This window comes from Odocoileus virginianus, chromosome 23 (genome assembly GCF_023699985.2).
Source record: "Odocoileus virginianus isolate 20LAN1187 ecotype Illinois chromosome 23, Ovbor_1.2, whole genome shotgun sequence".
Classification (NCBI taxonomy): Eukaryota; Metazoa; Chordata; class Mammalia; order Artiodactyla; family Cervidae; genus Odocoileus; species Odocoileus virginianus.
The window spans coordinates 39,295,104-39,315,603 of NC_069696.1; the positions used below are offsets into that span (position 1 = coordinate 39,295,104).

Here is a 20,500-nt window from a genome sequence, read left to right on the forward strand (position 1 = left end):
GGTTAGGAATCCAGGTGTTGGGTCAGAGCAGATAGACAACGGGCTATTTTCTTCCAAACCTTTGGTCCTGACTTCATCGCTATGCTTCATGGGCTTCACGTCCCTCATCTACAAAGCATACTCTGAACTTAAAGAATTCCACCCCAAGCCTGTTTATTGTGAAGATCCAGCACTGTCTTGTTAGAGCCTCGACTGCTGAGAAGAGACATTTCTTAAACAGTCGAACGAATCAACACGTTATTAGAGATATAAACTAATTTCTGGGTATTAACGTGGGGAACTGGAAATGAATCACAGGGTCTGTGCAGCCGAGAATGGAGAGCCCAGGAAAGGCAGGAAGGCTGCCTCAGAGGAGGACTAGGGAGCAGCAGGCCTTCCCTTTGGAGGGGCCTGGGCCATCATGAATTCGTTGGCTCTGAGAGCCCCCTTTGGGATGGCAGGCGTGGGGGAAGTAAGCGTTCTCGCAATGAAGTTGATGGGATTTTAATAGCCAGACAGATGGTCTGAGAAAAAAAAGGAAGATTTTTTTTTTTTTTTCAAATAAGGGAAAAACACTTCCATAGCCTCCCTTCAATTAAAATGAAGTGAGAGCCCTACGTACTGGGAAGATGTATCACCATTATTAGTATTGTCAGTTTGGAGGTCTTCTTTTTAATAATTGCATGATTGAGCATCAATAGTAAACTAGGGTAGTGTTTTCAAATAAATTAGAGAGTGAATCTGTCCACTGACTTTGGATACAATTAGTATTATTTTGGTTTCATTTGATCTCATAGTTTAATAATGATCCCCAATAATTGTGCTGTGCTTGTTTAGGCAATCAAACATTTATCACTTACTGGATTTTTTCAGTGGCCATTCTCTTAATGACTATAGGTTCCATATAAGCCACCCATGAGCAGCCAGCATCTCTCAAAATCTGTACCACAAAACCTCAGAGGAAGAGGAAATAGATAAAAAAGGAAATTTTCAAAAAGAAAGAGGGTAGAGAAGGAAGGAAAAGTAGAAAAACAGCATCTATTAAGCACCCCGTTGTGTGCCAAATGTTTTTATTTTATCCTCAGAACAACATGCAGAGTCTTTCTTAAGATCCTTATGAAGCCAGTGAGGAAACTTGGGAGCTGAGAGATTAATACCTTGTTCACAATCACAAAGCTACCAGGTGCAGAGGTGAGAGTCAGGTTCAGAACTTCCCTTTTTCCCTCTTCACTCCAGCATGGGGCTTCCTTCTCTGAGCATCACCAAGCTGTGGGAACCGTCCCCATCCAGGGAGACAGGCTGTCTCGCAGGGCTCCTGCGCTCAGTAAAAGGGCAGCAAATTCACTCGGGAATTCTGCCTCATGGTCTGCCTATGTCACTCTTGTTTCCTAAGCCCATTATCAAATCCTCCTAATGGCTGGGCATTGTGGAGGGAGAGCTGATCCCCAAGAACATGTAACCCGGACATCCTTTCGCTGTACCAGAAATGGACGCCATAGGGAGAAGAGGAAGCGATATTGCTCGTGAAATGTACATGTACCAAGCACACACGTCCCACACGTTGAACATACTGGGAGCTACTCTATAGACCATATTTCATTCCATTTCCACAACGTTTCCTGTATGGCAGTGATTTACCATTGCACAGATGAGAAAACCAATACTTAAAGAAGACACATCATTTTTTTCTGGCTAATTGTTGGTGGACTTGGGATTTAAACCCTAGTCCACCCAACGGATTCCAAACATTAACGGTCAATTTTACTTCAGCTAGATCATGAATTTTGATAAGACAAAAAGAGGTGGGAGAGATTAAGGATATGGCCTGAAAGACTGAGAATAAAGGTGACCCAAGGGACCATGGATTTAATTCCTTTCCTGTCTGAAAGCTGACACTCAAATTCAATTCAACAAGCATTCTCACGATGTCACCAATGTGCTCATAACAGGGCTAAAGCAGCAGGAGCTGATCAAAGATTTGGATTTACTGCCTTCTTTCATTTTAGAAACCTTTTCTCTGAATAGAGTTGTACTCTTTCTCCCACATAAAGATAAAGTAATTTAGTTGCTCTTCACCATGTTGTTTTCAAATAAGAACAGTCTGGTATCTCTACTAGGGTGTTGTGAGGCATTTTCTAGAGTCTCAGCCGCTGCAGCAATTACTTTAGGCTCTGAGAGCTAAACCAACTGCAAATGGTGGTGGAGAAATGAGGAAAAGGAAAAGGGAAGAGTCTCAGAAATACAACCAAAAGTAGAAGGAAAATAAGATAGATATATGATAGATAATAGAAAGATGACAGATAAATAGATAATTAGATAGACAGAAGCAGGTTTTGAGCTTCTAACTGACTCACGAAGAAATATAAAAATTCTTAAAATAAAATAGTAAAGATAGGAATGATTTTTAAATTTTTGACTCTTATTCTTTGTAAAGGATAAATTTACTAATGAGGTTGACAGGAGAAAAGAATTTAAGAGATAAAGATGAGGATCAGTTGTTCAGATATGGTGGTGGTGATGGCAGCAGTAACAATGAAGGTGGTGGTGAAGATGATTGTGGTACTGGTGGTGCTGGTAATAGTGATGACAAACGTAATTGTAATTGTCCGGAAACTGGTGGTTATGGAGCTGGTGGTGACGATGGTAATAGTAATAGGGATTGACATCATAACAATGGCTAACATTTGGAACATTCTTCACAGTACCCAAAGCCTTTCAACTTACATTGCTTCATTTTCGAAGAAAAAACTGTTCACAACAAGATGTTAGATTTTTCAAAATAATAACTGTTCCTTAGTTCTACCCTGAGTGTCATCCCATCTCAACCAAGTTCAGAGAAAAAGGAGTGTAGTGGGCTTGCTCCATCAAATGTAAGTGGACAGTTAGACAAGGATAATCAGACAGTTGTGGAAACTAGGGCAATGCTGCCAAAGCCCTCTCCCGTCTTCTCTCAACCAATCGCTCCTACCCCAAGGTTATTCATCCAAATTAGTGCCCAAAATTGATAGTACATAATGCCCTTGTCACCTGATAGCTGCTTAGTAGCTTTTATAAAATGCGTAAATGATTGTGGTCTGGTTCCAGTGGATAAGTAAAAATCATCTGCGATAATTGACACATATTTACTTTTTAATTAGGTAGCAGCTGAGAACGAGGAGTCCGCAGAGAGCCATCTCCTGTAACCTCTTAAGGAGTCCTACTGACATAGTGAAGGGGGTATTCAGTGGCTGATGCATTTATTTGCTCTTTTCCACATTTTCCTACAAAGGCCTTTAGCCCCTGACTGTCAGTCCGCCCCACTTCACCGGAACTATTCACCCATCATAGTTTTTAAAAAAAGAAAATGGAAAATGCTGACAGATATGCTGTCAACAAAATGATTTCTTTAAAAATAACCTAATAACTGAATATCAGATTAAGGCACAGGCAGCTGTGTAATTTCCTCTGGCCACGCCAGGTGCCGCAGTAATTGCCGACTCTGGGTTGTGCTCCAAACTTTCACTGGGGACATCGGCTGTGTCGGAGGGCTGGAAATTCTGGCAATGGCACTGACCACATGTCCTTGGGAAGAGGGGGTGCAAGGAAATAGGTGACCTGAGTAAGGTTTGAGAAGTGGAAGAATCGGGTCACATCACATCCCCGCGAGGGTACCTGGGGAGAGAAAAAGTTGCCGTGCAGAACTGAACTTGTGTTAGAGAAGGGGCTGATGACCCAAGTGCAGGAGGAGAAGGTAATGGGTCTGGCTCCAGTCCATTGGGGTGGCGGGTGGGGAACAGGTGTGAATGACTAGCATGGAGGTAGAAATTAGGTCAGATCTGTAGTGTGGGGAGGTGTGGGGGGAATGTTATTGCATGTGCATGGGGAAGGATGGAGGCAAATTGGGTCACGTCTTTGTGGAAATGATGAGCGAATTGGGTCAGAACTGTGGGGGAGAAGGCTCGAGAATTGGGTCGAGTCTTTGGATAGAAGGGGGAATTGGGTCAAGTGTGAATGTGTGCGGAGAGAGGGTAGCAGAAGGTGATGTGGAGAATGGGCTGATTCTCCAGGACCCGAGGGGAAAGGGGATGAAGAAGCAGGTTGGACCTACATAGGGGTTAAATCTTGACCTTCTCTGAGTTACGCTCATTGCCTCTCAGCTCCATTGACTTTCTTCAAGTAACACCAGGCAAAGTAAGGCTTTCCTACTCCAACCCCAAACTGAGTGTCTTGAGTCTCTTCCAAAACAAGGTGTAACTCATTCTTCAGCACTTTGCAAGCCAGCCCAGATTGGCATTTGGGAAGGCAGCAATTCCATAACTTGATGTGGCCTCATTTTACCCAGGACATAAGCCCAGTGAGCAGCCCTCTTCCCTTTCAGTTTTCACTCACCAACAAACTCAACAACAATTCTCTCTTTTTCCCAACCGCTGGCATCATTGCATGATCACCCCATGACTCGGAGTCTCAAAATACATTTCATAAATAAGAGCTGAGTAATAAGTTCATTCGAGCGGCCTTCAAACTGGCTTTGTTCAAATCTATGCAGTCATGGGGCAGTCAAATCACAGCAATACTCAAAATTGTACTGAAAAGGAATGTACTTTTATTAATTAACTGTGCTCCCATTGGCTACTTGGTTGAATAGAACTATTCTCAAAGCCAAAACAGAATGTGCAATTCACAGCTCTGTCTGCTGTGACACTCTACAGAGAAAATTGATTAAATCCACAGAACTTTATTATGATTGAACAGAGCCACAGGGCCAGCATACCCCAGTGTATATTTCTCTGATCATTTCAGCTTCATTTATGCCCATGGGGGTTAAGCAGGGTTTCTACAGAAGTGCATAGTATACCCGTGACCTGCCATGTCCTCTGGGGACCTATGCAAGGAGTTATAATGAATCTGCTCAAGGCCACATTGGTTAAATCTGCATTTCAGCTTCTTCTGAGAATTCCCTTCTATTGATACGGATCACAGTGATTAATGGGATAAGCTTATAATAGGCTTCTGTGGCATATGGACCACTCTGACCCATCACAGAGTAAGATGCTCATGTAGGTAGTACAGTGGTGGGGAGACCATATCATTCCCCATGGACCAGAGAAAGCCTCAGAGAGAGACTAAAACATCAATACTTCCTATTCTTAAGGTGACATTGGTGGTATCTTGGAATTACCAGGATAGATACCTAACATACACACTTTTAGGTCAAATAATTTAACTCTGGTTTTTCTTGACTCTCAGAATCTTTGGGTGTAGAAGGATCTAGTATATTCTGAAAGTCTTTGCCAGGAAATGAAGAAAAAGAAGAACTCAAAGGGAGTCATTCCCTCTGCAATTCAAATCAAACCTTCAGTTTCTTCAGCAGAGTTATTTTAAGTCATTCATTATTATTTTTGCTCTGAAGCGGAGGCTGTTTGATACTGTAAGATTGTTAGAACCAGGGAGAGTAAAGAGGACACTGAAGTATTATCCCTGCTGCAATTTCAGATGAATTTGGTGCTGACAGAAGATTTTTTAAATATACACCTGTGTGCACACGCGCGCGCGCGCACGCACACACACACACACAGTTTATATTACAAGAAGCAGAAAGAGAGACAAGTTTCCCAACAGGCAGTGGAGGGAAACAAGGTCCCTGCCATCTTTCCAGGGCACTCACCCAGGCTGGCCCAGCAGATGTTCCCAGTGATGGAATAGAGGAAGTAGCACCGGATGTGAGGGCAGAGAATCTGGGCTAGAGGCGGTCTGTGTCTTCTACTTCTGAGCGTGATGACCTTGATCAAGGCTCCTCACCACTCCAAGCCTTCATTTCTTCCTCTGCCGAACAGAGGGAGTAGATCCACTTAACACTTTACAGGCAAACCCCTTCCCATGTAACCCCGTGAGGAAGCAGATGTCAACACAATGCTCTAAGACCTGGCCTCTACAGGGTGAATCTGAGAATCAAATGACTTAAAAGAGGAGCCAGCTGGTGACCTTAGGCCAGTGTTTTAGCCTTGCCGCACCTCACATTTCTCATTTGCAAAATGAGTGCGGTTGCTGCTTCCTGAGATCCTGAGCCAGGATGCATGTCTGTCACATAGTAGGGACTGATAAGTAGCAGTCATTTGTATCAGTTACAGGTGGCAGATCCTCTGTTGAAGAGAGGGCCATGGTCGCCACCGGAGAAGAATCTGCTGCAGCCAAGACAGTTATCGTAAAAGGAGGTCAAGAGCAACTCTGTCTGTGAAAATGTACATGGGGTGGCAAATATTCTGTCTGGCCTTCCCAAGAGCTAGCGTGGGACAAAGGAGTGGAAACACACGGTGGCCTAGGTGTCCCAGATGCCAAGTGTGACTGGTGAGCCCAGCCCTGTGGACACAAAGCTCTTTCACCCCTTTGACTCCTAAAATTAGGGGTGTGGCCATGCCGACCTCTTAGGGTCGCTGCAAAGTTTCAGCTTGATCTTGCCCATGGCCCACTTCCCCATAAGAGCAGGGGCTGCTCCTATCACCCTGCTATTATTGTTGATAATCACTGCTGCTGATGGTAGTAACAAACTATTAAAATCAGCCTTGCTCAGCTTCCCCCTATTTCTTTCTCAAATATCTCCCTACAGGGAGAAAGGAACAGGATGCTATGACAACACGGGAACAGGTTGAAGGCAGGAGGGCGGCACAGCCATGAGGGAGCCGTAAGCTGGGCCCTTTAGAGCCCTGACGCCGCTGTAACAGCTGTGTCTGCCACTGGCAGGGTGACGCCAGAAATTCAAGATAGCCTTGCAGGTCCCGTGGTTGTTTGATGGGATGTAATTCCTACTACCATTATCCGTACAGTGGAACTCACCATCTTGGACATACTCCCAGCTCTTTGAAAGAAAGTCAATATAAAAAAGTGGAGTGTGTGTGTCATGGGATGAAATTCCCTCCTGCCTGACTTCAGAATCTGACCAGAGGTGACCTGTAGGGTCTGAGAAGGAGGAGAGGGAAAGGGCTATTAAATTTGATCACCCATCTCATAAATGTATCCCATCCTCCCACCTGGACTATGAATAATGAGTGAGAATTTATTGAGCACTAATTCCAGGCACAATTCTAAAGGACTTACTTATGGCACCTCATTTTAATCCTCAGAACAACTTGTTGAGATACCTATTATAATTAAACTTGTTTTAGAGATGAGGAAACTGAGGCTCAGGGAGATGAAGTAACTTGCTCAAGGTCACACAGCCAATTAGCAGGGAGCTGGGATTCAGGTCTGGCTCCAGAGGGTCCACTTGGAGCCTCTGTGGCCCCCTCTCCCCTGCAGCACAATGCAGCAGGTCAGAGCATGGTGCAATCCAGCTCTTTCTGTGTCCTGCACTAGGGGTCCCATCACAGGCGTAGTTTAAGAATCAAATGGAACAAGTGAGTGTATGACAGGTTTACCCTGAGGAAGCAGGAGCTGCAAGAGGTGCAGCTGGTTTCCCACAGTCACCCCACCCCCTGCTCGTAAGTGATGGACCTGGGAACATAGCCGGGCCCGAGCCCACCAGATGACGCCATGAGCCAAGACCAACATTTGCCATCCGCAGCATTTGCTATTTGCTAACTGGGGAACCAATCAGGCCATCTTTCCCATCACCAGGCTAACTCAGCCAAGCACGGGCACCACCAGCCTCTCTCCTACTTGATCCTGACGGAGGGAAGGCCAGCAGCCGCCCCAAGCCCCATGACCCGCCAGCCATCAAGTGCAGTCTGGAAACTCACATGGGACCCTGCCTGTTACCAGGTCACCCTGTCCCTCTTACTCCTGAGCATGTCCACCTTCTGAATGTGTCTCCACATGCTGCCACCTGTCCCACTTGCCTGAGTGTTTCACCTCCTGAAAATGAAAAGCAGAGAGGACACAGGCAAAAATTCTGTAAGCTGTAAGGTGTACCACTCATGTGCCATCTTGGTACAGAGCCTGGAACCTCTGGATGAAGGCCACTCCCTTCTTCAGCTACCTAGTCACCTTCAGCAACAGTGCAGCAGAAAGACAGTCTCTTCCCTTCTGCCCTCTCCCCGAACTTGAGACCCAAACCTCTCTTCTCTCCCCTACTCCTGCCTCTCCATCTGTCTACCCGCTCTGGGCTGTTCTTTCCAGGGAAATGACCCCTTTGTGGAGATAGGTTTTTGCAACATTTAAGAATTTGTAAGAGAGATCAATATGTGTGTCCTGCAGGATGGCTTTCTCATAGACAGGCTACCGTCCACATAAAAGTTTTACCAATAGTTCTGATTTTATTAGAGTTCAGAGAATCTGGCTTCTGGCCTTCTCTCTCCTCTCCTAATCCTTGCAGTGTACTCAAATTGATCCCCTTCTTCCCATCCCTGGACCCCCTTCCCCACCCCCGTCATCCTTGCTTCTGCAGAGATTCATGAGTTCAGGCCTTCAATTCACATCTCTTAAGGTCCCTTTGCGTGTCCAGCCTTATGCTTCAGGATCAGAACAGTCAGCATGGTAGACGCCACCCTGTGCCCATGCATCAAGCTTACAGTCCTCAAGTTTGCCTCTCAGACTTCGCTGTACCTGAGTCATTGTGGGGTTGGGTTCAAACACAGATTCAGGTTCAGTGGGTCTGGGCAGGGCCCTGCTGTAGGGAATCCAGTGATGTACAATGATGGTGAGGACATGGGAAGCAGAGAGTCTGGGAAAAGAGGACTGATCCTGAAAGCTGAAATTGCTTCCAGGTTCAAGGTCAGCCCAAAAAGCTGGGGAATCCAACATCTTAAGGCCCATCTAATTCGAGTAGCCGCAATTTGCACAAAGCCTGGCTGAAGCCAACCTGTGGAAGAACCCTCATTGCTATAGTTTCTCAGCCCCCTCCCACCATATTCAGAAGGTGGTCCCACCTGGTGCCCCTTCCTGCTTTCCCTTCCATGCTTCCCTTTCAACAGGTGTAGCTTCAAGGCCTGTTGTCACCTTGTATTTCTTACCTTGTTATTGTTCAGTCGCCAAGTCGTGTCTGACTCTTTGTGACCCCATGGACTGCAGCACACCAGGCCTCCCTGTCCCTCACCATCTCCCAGAGTTTGCCCAAGTTCATGTCCATTGAATCAGTGATACCATCCAACCATCTCATCTTCTGTCATCCTCTTCTCCTTCTGCCTTCAGTCTTTCCCAGCATCAGGGTCTTTTCCAACGAGTCAGCTCTTCGCATCAGGTAGCCAAAGTACTGGAGCTTCAGCTTCAGCATCAGTCCTTCCAATGAGTATTCAGGGTTGATTTCCTTTAGGACGGACTGGTCTGATCTCCTTGCTGTCTAAGGGGCTCTCAAGAGTCTACCTCAGCACCACAGCTAGAAAGCTTCAATTCCTCAGTGCTCAGCCTTCTTTATGGTCCAGCTCTTAGGTCCGAGGAAATTCTCCCTTTCTGAGAATTGGCTGTGTTTCTTTCTTCCGGGTTTCCCAGGAGGCTCAGTAGTAAAGAATCTGCCTTCCAAGCAGGAGATGTAAATTCAGTCCCTGAGTCAGGAAGATCCCCTGGAGAAGGAAATGGCAGCCCACCCCAGTATTCTTGCCTGGAGAATTCCATGGACGGAGGAGCCTGGCGGGCTACAGTCCACAGGTCACAAAAAAGTTGGACACAACTGGAGTGACTAAACAGCAGCAGCAGAAGCTTTCCCCCTATCGTTCCTCAGCGCCCTTCTTCATTCCTGTCCGTTGAGGTTACCACCATCTTACTCCCTCCTAGCCCCTCTCCCCATCCTTAACCTCTTATCTCTAGAAATGTACCTCTTTTCTCTCATCTTCAAAACACCTGGCCACTTTGCCCACTAGTAGGATTTTCTATCCTCAGCAAGCGGCCGAGAGAAACTAGAGTCCCTGTCCCTAGTAGCAGGAGATCTGAGTCCCAGTGGGCCTGGAAAGGCGACAGAAGCTCTGTCCTTGAGGACAGGGAGGCAGGGGCTCCACGCATACCCTTACAACCCACAGCTCCAGCCCGATCTGTAACTTAGAACACAGGTGTCTCCAGGTGTCCCAGGAAACACGGTCAACCCTCTCCCTTGGTCATGGGAAGACTGAGAATACACATATATCCCAGAATATACAAAATTTGCTTTACAGAAGAGTGAGATCTTAAGAGAGATTTGCCTTAAGTTGCTGGGGAAGGTGACAGTTTGTGTCTGTCTCTCAAACACATCAGCCTGCAATCTCCCATCAGTCAGAACCCTCATCAAGCAAACACCAACCCTAAGCGATAGGCCTCATGAAAGGCTGTGAGTTATTTAAATGGATCAGCTGCCAATGAGTGGAACAATTATGGGGGTTGAATCCAAGGGGAACAGAGGGGTATTTTTCAATCTGCTTAGAGATTGTCAGATTAATTTTCACTTATTTATTTCTGGCCTTACAGAAGATGTATGACTACAAGGTCAAAATATCTCTTTATGCCTATAGTTTTAGAACTTCAGAACTCGAGAGATAGAAACCAACAAAGAATATAGATTTAGGGCCTAGCCTGCAATCTGGCTTCCCTGCCCCTTGGGCAAATGGTGTAAACTCACGTGAGCCTCAATTCCCCTTTCAGAGTGATGGGTAGGAGAAGACCTGCCCTGGGAGGGTGTTCTGGACATTAAACACATTGTAAATAAAGCCTATTTTAAAAGCTCAGTTATATGGCTATTATGATAATTATTCTTTGCCTCATAGCCCAGCAAGATTGTCCCATTATAAAGATACAAACTTAAGAATAGATCCCTCCTAACAAGCCAACTAATCAGAAAACGCTAAGCTGTATAATCTATATTTCTATTTCATATTTAATTTTATTTGTGACTGACTGTATCCCTTGGTATGTTAGGTAAAATTTGGGATTGTGGAAGTTTAGGTTTCAACAAATGCATGGGCACTGATCTATTGGATGTTTCTTAATTCTCTTTTCACATTTGCTCATCCATCAACCGTCAATTAGAGTCTAGCCCAGCCCAACAATGCTGGTTGTGGTATCTGGCACACAGTAGGTGTTTAATAAATGCTTGCTGTTGATTTTTTTGGTATTTATTTATTTGGCTGTGTTGGGTCTTAATTGCAGCATGAGGGGTCTTTCACTGAGGCACGCAGAATTCTCTAGCTGCGGCTTGAGGGCTCAGCAGCTGTGATTCAAGGGCTTAGCGGCCCTCTGGCAAGTGGGATCTTAGATCCCTGAGCAAGGATCAAACCCATATACCCTGCACTGGAAATTGGAAGGCGGATTCTGAACCACTGGACCACCAGAGAAGTCCCTTGTTTTTTTATTTTTAATGAATGAAATCTATAAAGAGTAAGATTAATGTTCTGATAGATCTATGTTCTGTTGAGGCTGAGAAGCAGAGAGAAACTTGATCCCTACATTCTTATAGTTTACAAACTCAATATGAAAAGAAAGTGATCCTACAAACTAGCACACACATGCACGCTTGTGCATACCACCCGTGGACCACCGAACATTAAAGCAGGTGACTTGGACCCCAAGGGCAAGGGGGACATAGAGAAAATTTTCAGGCAGAGCCTAGACAATGTCTTGGAGGCTGCATTGGGGGTACAGACCGGAAACTGGCAGGAATGGGGGTGGGGGTGGGGGTGGGGATGGGGGGAGAGGGCAAGAGCACAGGGAGCAGGAACCTGGATCACCATAACCCTGGAGCTGGGGCTTGTGCCTGGGAAGCCACGTGCCCTGCATGACCAGGTCAAGGAGTCAGAGTGGGGCCTGGGAAACAAAGGTGGGGAAGGAGGGGGCTCTGAGAGCCACGCAAAGGTGCCAAAGGCCCCGGATCAGTGAGCCTAGGTGCCCCACCTGTAAACTGGGCATAATGATATCACCTGCCTCCTAGATTGTGCGGAGATCAGAAGAGACCCAGGGCTACTTAGAACGGACCCACGGCACCAGGCTGGAGCTGGGGCACTGGCTGTTTGGTGGTGCAATCCAGTTTCCTCCTTGAAGGTCTTGAGAAGTAACAGCGTGGATGAACTGTTTTAGGAAGCCGAGTCTGGCAAAGCAAAAAACCAAGATAATTACCAGATATTTAGGCCAGAGGAGAACTGATTAGCATAGCTCTGTAAGGCACACTTAACAACACCCAGTGACCTAATTTCTCAAAGGAGAAACACGAACCCTCGCTTTATTCCTCCGGGTTCCAGAGGCGATGTGCAGGCAAAGTCAGGCCTCCCTCCCTCCCCCAGCTCCTTCATCTCTAAGGGTTTCAACCAGGGAAATAATCTGAGCAGCCTTTCAAGGTTCTGTGCAGACTCAACATTTCCCCATCACTAAGCATGTGCTTACTTTATAATAATAGCAGGTCACGGAGGCCCTTCTGGCCCTCACCCTCTCCTTTTTTAATGGCTAAATCCATTCAGCAGCCGCTGACTAAAGCATGGTGCTAAGCGCTAGGCAGAACAAGAAGTTCAAAATCAGCAGAGTCTGGGCCCTAACTGTTGAGTGGTGGACACAGTCATGTGAATGGCTCAGAACAATGCAATCACGAGGGGACAGGCCAGAACCTTGGGAGGGCTTAGTACAAGCACAATAGAGAAAGCGGTGAATAGAGGGTGGGCAAAAGGTTCAGAAAGTTCTCTTCATGGTAGAGTGCTAACGTTAGTCGCTCAGTTGTGTCTGACTCTGCCACCCCATGGACTATAGCCCACCAAGCTCCTCTATCTATGGAATTCTCCAGGCAAAAATACTGAAGTGGGCTGCCATGCCCTTCTCCAAGGGATGCTGCATCTTAAAACTCATTTTGCATTGCATATGGCCAGGGTTAAGGGGTCCTTGCAGAGGAAGAAGTAGTAGTAAAGCCCAGAAGGTGAAAAAGCAAGGTGTTGGCAGGAGCTGTTGGTCATTGAGTCCAGTAGGAAAGCAGGGATGGACAGTGGGGATGTGATACAGAGAACTAGATGGGCCAGCAGAGGCCAGATTGCAAAACCCCTCAAATGCCAGGGTTTTCTCTGAGGACAACCAAGAACCTCCACCCAAGGTCTCTGGAAAGGGTCTACTATACACAGATTTAAAGCAGTGACAGCGCCTCACATAAATTGAGCATCTCCTGCATGCCAGGCAGTGTTCTAAGTGTTTCATGAACATTGTTTCCTTCAGCCTTCGTGACAACCAAGAGTCTGGCACTACTTCAGCCCTCACTTAGAGATGAGGAAATGAGTGTCCAGAGAGGGCAAGTCGTTTGCCCAGGATCACACAGCATCGGAAGGGACACACTGGGCTTCAGAACTAGGCAACTTAGCTCCAGGAGCCACATGCTCATTATCCCTCTCTACTGTTGCTAGAAAAACCATTCTGCCTGCCTGGGAAGGTGGACACTTAGAGAACAAGCTGGAGGCGGCTTAGACAGAATCAAGGAGGTGTTTGAAATACATCCAGCAGGTCATCCAGATCCTCACTATTGCTTGCCTCCACCCACTCTCCTGCCTTTAAACAGTTTTCTTCCCATCAGCCCCTCTGTTCCATCCTGGTGTCCTTCCAGGGGGACCTCCCATTCTTAGCATCTCCTTCCGGGCACCAGCCTGGTATTTCATGGGGTGCCAGCCTCTCGGGTCACCCACATCCTCTCATTAGAGCTAAGAAGTATAATCAGGAATCGATTTCTTCTGGGTCCATTCTCTGTACATTTCAGCCTGGAAATTTTTCTTTTCTCCCTGGAGATTCTGATCTTAATTTTACTTTCTTGTTCTGTACACATGAGGAGCTGATGCTTATGAGAGAACTCCGTTTTATTACATTGCAATCTTGCAAACATAATCGAATTAGGCGATGCCTTATTTGAGCACACTTCAGCTGCGTTCTGCCTGCCGGATGGCACTGTCCCTCTAAGCTCAGCTTTGAGCAACGAGTAGAAAGAAAAGGTGTCTGGAATCTAGAATGGATTCCAGAATGGAATCTAGAATCGGATTCCAGGTCTACAAGCTTGAACAGGCTGACCTCTCCGAGCTTAGAAACTTTGCTCAGAAAGTGGGGGTTTGGGTGACCTCCACCTCCTTTGCATGGTAATGTGGCTTTCTTGCCTGAAAAAACCCATGGGCAGGGGAGCTTTGTGAGCTACAGTCCACGGGGTCACAAAGAGTTGGACACAGCTGAGCAGGGAAGTGGCTGAGCACACACATGTATGCTCTCCTGAAACTATCTTGCAATTCCAGGCTCACTAAGTCAATAGAATGAGGTCTGTGTGATATCAAGTTACAGATATTTTGGGGCCACCCTAATGCCATGCCCAGCCATAGGGAGGGAGACGTGGGAAGGAGCCTTTAGCCAGGCTGTGAGGAGCAGAGCTGTGGGTGGAGACGAGGGTAAGCTCCTTACTGAACTCAGGTGTGACCCCTTCTGGGCATGTTCTGTGCTTGTCCCTGCAAGTGACAGCCTGGTTCCTTCTGAGCCTCTTCCGGGCATTGGTTAGAAACGGGCCCATGTGACCAAGGCCTGTGTCCTGAATTTCTCCTGTCTTCCAGCCCCCCACAGATGGGAGCTGGGTTAGAGCTGCCTTGTTCTTGCCCAGGACACAGCGGGTCCCCATGACGTGGCCCTGCTAGACTCTGAACAGTATCAGACAGTCATCTAAAGCGCCCAGGGATGCTGAGGACTGCGAGCGATGCAAACTCTTTGGATGTCTGCTTCCCACAGCTTGCAGGAGAGGCTCCCTTGCGACACATTAATAAAGATTAAAGGTCCCTCTAGTCCCTGTGATCTTCACCATGTCAAAGGGAAAGAGTCATTTTTCTAGCCTTCTCTCTGTCGTTTATTAATATTGCAGGGTTTTGCTCTAAAAAGGAAAAACTCAGGACGCCTGGAGAAGATGGGTTTTCGGAGCACTGTAACTTTTGTATCGCTTTGTCATTTCATTTCTTGCTTATGCGTGCGGCAGTCATTAGAACTCCGATTTCTCTGACTTTGGGGAAAGCAGGGATCATCCAACGTACCCCTTGGCATCAAACAAAGAGCTTCGGGCTCAGGGCCCTCAGAATAGACTGGGTCCACAGAGAGCAGAATTGTCTAAGGTCTCACGCACGAGGGAGAAGTCCACCTAACTGTCAGCTCCATGGGCTTCCCTGGCGGCTCAGATAGTGAAGAATCTGCCTGCAACGTGGGAGACGCGGGTTTGACCCCTGGGTCAGGAAGATCCCCTAGAAAAACGGAATGGCTGGTCTATATTTTCTGAGCACTTCCTCTGTGCCAGGCGCTGGAATAAGCCCCTTACAGAGCTTACCCTCCTCATAAGAACGTGTCTTAAACCAGAGAGGCGGTTGGGAACCAGGGATACATAATTGAGATCTGCTTTTTAGAAAAGCTATGATTATTCTCAAAATGCATCACGTGTGCTCAGGATTCATTCCATAACTACTGTTTGAATCCCTCCATCTCTATGTGATGTCTCACAAAGAAACCTGCTGGAGAAATATTGTTATGCCCATTTTTCAGACAAAGAAACTGAAGCTGGGAAAAGTTAAGGGTCTTGCATGAGGCTCCACAGGGAGTGAGGGCAGAAACTCTTCGAATCAAGTCAGTCCAAGACCCAGGCCCATCAGAACACTTTGAGTTCAAGCACAGAAGTTCCATCCTCTGATAAGTTCTGGACTAGGTCCTCCAAACCTAGGGGCCTTCAGGTTGGGTGTCCCTTCCCTCTGATGGCGTGAAACGGAGTTAGTTCCAAAACAGCTCTGCCTTCCCCTGGGGATGCCATCACCCTTCACGTAGGGATGTCAGGATGAGAGCATCACTGGTTAAGGTATCAGCATCACTGATTAAGGTGGCTGTATCACTGGTTAAGGCAATAGCATCTCTAGTTAAGGCACTTGCATCACTGGTTAAGGCAGCTACTCTTAGGAACAGAACTCAATTTTAAGTTCCCCTCAACCCCTTTCTTGGGCCCTGACACATGAGACCACACCAAATCCATCTGACTCCCTTGGTGTAGGTGCAGTTTACAACCCAATTCACAGATGAGGATGTAGGCATGAGAGAAGTTGAGCCCCCTGTCCCAGGTCATTCAGCTCAGAGGTTCAGAGGGGCGATACCAACACTACCCTTTTCCTGCTTCATCTTGTAATTTCCAATTAAGTAGGCAATATGTTTCCCTCTGAAATATGTTCTCAGGAGCCCAGCAGTGAAATTTTTCTTTCCAGCTTGCATGGAAGGACAAGAAAAAGCCATGCCTAGGCCAGGAATGTGTCCAGTCCACATCTTAGCCCAGCCTCTCGTGTCATTCCTTAACTCTGGAGACTTCATCCAACTTTGTTCTCCAACTGTGCACCTGGGAAGGTCCAAGCATGAGGGTGATTGATTGCACAATCACAAGGCTTATGACTGAGGAACCTAGTTCCCTATGAAGGCCTGAACTCAGAGAACATGTGCTGATGCTGATACAGGCATCTCAGCCAACAGTTCCTGAAAGCTCACTGCCCACCCAGCACAGTGAGTGATGTCACTAGGTCTCTTTGCAAGGAGGAGGGTATAAGGACATTCCTTATAGCTTTATTTAAAAATGAAAAATGGAATAATAATCACTTAAAATCATGTACTTAACATTTAAGAATATAAAGAATATGATCTGTATAAATGGGAGTAAAAAGCAGCTTACAATATACAGCAGCTTACAGAATTGTTGTAAAATACATAAACCATAAATATGCATACATTTTGAAGACTGTAAGATAGAAAGCAAATATCAATAGTGGTTCTCCCTGGGTTAAAAGTTGACATATTTTATTTCTTTATGCTTTTCAGTATTTCCCATTTTTATCAATAAACATGCATTAATGTTATACCCAGAAAAAAATAAACATTATACATTTTTTGAATCGACAGTTTACTTTATATTTACAGTGATGTGTGACCCCATTGCATTATAAATATCCATTACATTTCCATACTTCCCTTTGGTCAAGTAAAGTAATTTTTCATCACCATCTTACCATCATGCTAGCCATATCTCATTCAGTCTTCATAACCATCTTGTGCTATGACATCTCCATTTTCCAGATGAGGAAATAAAGACACAGAGAGAGTTAGGTTATTTGTTCCAAGCCACAGGGTGAATGAGAAACTAGAAAGAAGCCTCAGGGGGCATGAGTGGGAATCAAGATGTGGAATCCTGATGTGATTGATGGGGATATTCCCACCGGGCAACTCACGTCCATGTTTATTTCACGGCCCGCACCTCCCAACCCTGAGTGCACCCACCATGGGGCACCGTGTGGGTGAGAAATGGGCCAGCTGGGCACACACGCCGCCACCTCTCTTTGGGGCAAGGTGGCGGGGGGGGGCCCAGGCTGGCAGAGGGAGAGAGGCCACAGAGCTGGAAGTGGCAATGTCTTTGTTTGTGCGGGAACTTGGGGCCATGTGCTTGAGTCTGTTTGAATCGTGTTGGCAAGATTTCCAGGAGCAGCGTGGAGTTTCCTTGTGATTTTCCAAGACAGAAAGTGAGAATGGGCTGGAATAAAACCAGCAATCGAAAGCATCAGAAGGAAAACAACGCTGAAATGTGGTGGATGCTGATGCATGCTCTGAATGGAGGGCTGCTGCATCCCCTGGGGTGAGCACAGCTCACAGACTGGGTGGTCAGGGAATGCAGTCTCCACCAGGATCATCCCGAGGCAAGGGTGGGAGCGTCTCCTGTTCGATTCAGAAGGGAATTCAGCAAATATTTGCTGAGCAGCTCCTACGTTGAGCCAGGTCCTGTCATGGGCACTGGGGAGAGAGGACTCAGGTTCATTCCAACCCTGCAAGAGCTCATAGTCTAATGAGGGAGGGTGACACGTTAATACACGATCACATACGATCAAGTGGTACAGGTGTGTGCTGGGTGATGAGAGGAGACCTGGGAGGCTGAGGCTTCTGCAGGTACCAGGATCAGAGTCGTGATGGGATTGTCCCAGTCTGTCACCCAGAGGAGGCTGAGCGGTCAGACCAAGCTGAGGAGGTACCGGGGCCACTGGGCCACTGTCCCAGAGCTCCGGTGGCAGGGAGCCACAGTAAATGAGTCAGCCTCTTCTGGGGGACTGCAAACTCAGGCCTCCGAGGGCTACAAGCGCTGTGGGGACCTCCTCTGGGGGTGGCAGCCTAAGCGAGGGGCAGCAAGGGAGTTGGGCTATTCAAGCTGCTCCCTTTACCTGCTAGATTCCAGCAGCTGACGCAGGGGCAATTTGAACACAGGTCCATCTGATCATGAAAGCAAAGCCCACCCTAGTACCCCAGAGTTATCCCCTCCCCACTTTCTCCCCGAGAATGACCCAAGGTTCTGCTTCTTCAGTTCTATCCCTCCTAGACCCAGCTAATCTGCTGCCCCCCAGCCTGATTCACAGGAAAAAACATGGGTTTGGAGTCAGAAAAACGTATGTACTCTTACTGGCTGAGCGGTCTTGGGCAGGTTACTTTACCCTCTGAGCTTCAGTTTCCCCAGCTGTAAGGCAGAGCCAGGAGAGCCCTCTCGGAAGGGAGGCTCCTGAATCAGGTTACATGATGTTCAGGGTGGAGAGGCTTCAGCCATGTTACCTCCCCCTCCCCCTCCTCTTCTGGTCCATGAGAAATGCCATCTGCATCTCCACTGTTAGTGGGCTCCCAGCCACACATGGCCCCCACCGCCTGCCCACTCCCTCATGGCTTCACCCAGCTTGTCTCTGATCTGGGGTCAGAGCTTGTGCCATGGGAAGACAGGGGATGGTCCAGGATCATCCACCAGAGGACCCTGGTGGGCTACAGTCCATGCGGCCACAGAGTCAGACCCTGGCCCCCACCCCCTACTGAGTACTGAGTACAGGACTTTTAAGTGCTCTCGTGTGTGAAATGGTTAGTACGTAGTGCATGCTTCTTTCTTCGCATCTTCCCTCTCCCAGGTCCCTTAACAGTGTCCAGCAGTCCATCCAGTGATGCCAATGGTCCCTCCCTTATCCTTTCTGGTCAGGCAGCACATTCCCTTAATGTCAAGGGAAGCATCTGCCCTGATGTTGCTTCTTGTCCTGGTTTGAAATTCATAGCCCAGGGCCTGCCTTTCTCCCAATCCAGGTGAGACTGTTTTCCCTTTACCCTGCCCACCCTCAAGTTTCCCAGCCATTTTTTTCTTCCCTCCCATGGCTTTATGAGGACTTTGTTCATATTTGTTGCCCCTGTATCCATTCGAACAACTTCGGGATTCCCACAGACCTTGCTGACAAGCCCTGCTGCAAACCAGTGCCTGCTATAATACTCCGTGGTCATACACTTAGCTATGACAATCCAGAAAAATGTGTTGGACAACCCTCTAGAAATGACAAGTCTACAGATTCATCCTCTGAAACAAAAAGTCCCTGTCGGCCCACTGTCTCACCAAACCTCACTGGCCCTCTGCACGCAGAGCAGTCGGAAGTGGGCAAGGACTGGAGGATCGCTTTGTGCCCTCAGGCGCCAAAACCATGCCAGGATTGTGCCACCTGCCTGGGTCTCTAGGGTCCTGGATCTCTCTGTGCATGCTTTGATATGCTGGACTCAAAAGTTTCCACTCCCTGGCTTGCGGCAGAGGAAACGCACAAACCTTAGGATCTCTTTCTTCATGACAGCCCTGCCTGTTCACAGGCCATTCTTACCACATCCAGTAAAAAGAAACAAAAAAAAGAGTTTTAAGATTTATAAAAATGAAAACTTTATACATATAAAAAAATTATAGGCAGAGTATAAACCCAGTGTCCAGTTCCATCCAATTTAGGAAACAGAATCTTATAAAGATAAATTACTCCATCCAAGGATCTACTGCACTCCTCATCCAAGGAAAGGTGATTCCAGCCCCAGGGTCCCCCAACATGGTTTCTAGAGCAGACTTCACACCCCTTCTCCTCCCTGTAGGCAGAGGCTTCCTGAGCCTGCACCAAGCTTCTCTGTCCTTGATATGTGAGCCATGGGTGTCTTCCAGGACCGGTGGCTCTTTTCCTGTATGCCACTGAGTCTAACCACAAAGCATCACTTTCTCTGGTCTTCATCTCCTACTGAACTGCAGACATGGAAGCCTGGTTTCTCTTTTCCTCAGCTCTCCTTCCATGCCCAGAGCTGCTTGGCCTCTCCAGAAGAAAGCAAAAAGGCAAGAATGAAACATTCATCCTCAATAATTAAGCCACAGGCATTCCACTCATATACACAATCATCTCTGCAGGATCATAGAAAACATCAGAAACCAAGGCACGTGCCGCTTGGAAGCGACCACCCATCGCCTGGGAGAGTGCTCGGCATTTATTTCACAGATGCAGTCAGGCACTGCTTTGGGCCAGGCACCATGTCTGGCGGACAGAGTGGAGAGTCCTCACTCTCGTGAAGGGCACTTATTGTACTGAAGACAGACAGTCCATACACAAATCAAAAAGCCCAATGTAGGTCAGATGGAAGTAAGTGCTATGAGAAAGAATTCAACAAGGAAGGGGGCCAGGGAGGGTGGGCAGAGGGGCTGCAGTTTGACCTGGGGAGGCCAGGGGAAGAAGTGAAGAGCCACAGCGGTGTCTAGAGCAGAGCCTTGCATGGAAGGAGGAAAAAGGAGGTGCTCAGTGCATCTGAGAAGTGTTAGGAGACCAGTGCTCCTGGAGCTGAAGTGGAC

The 20,500-nt window shown here is 47.2% G+C and overlaps 1 protein-coding gene across 3 annotated transcripts in view; it reads left to right on the plus strand.

The window, feature by feature from the left end:
- The window catches only part of CACNG2 (calcium voltage-gated channel auxiliary subunit gamma 2), a 120,809-nt gene that overhangs the window by 20,973 nt on the left and 79,336 nt on the right, over nt 1-20,500 (plus strand). The gene's annotated exons all lie outside the window — the stretch shown is intronic.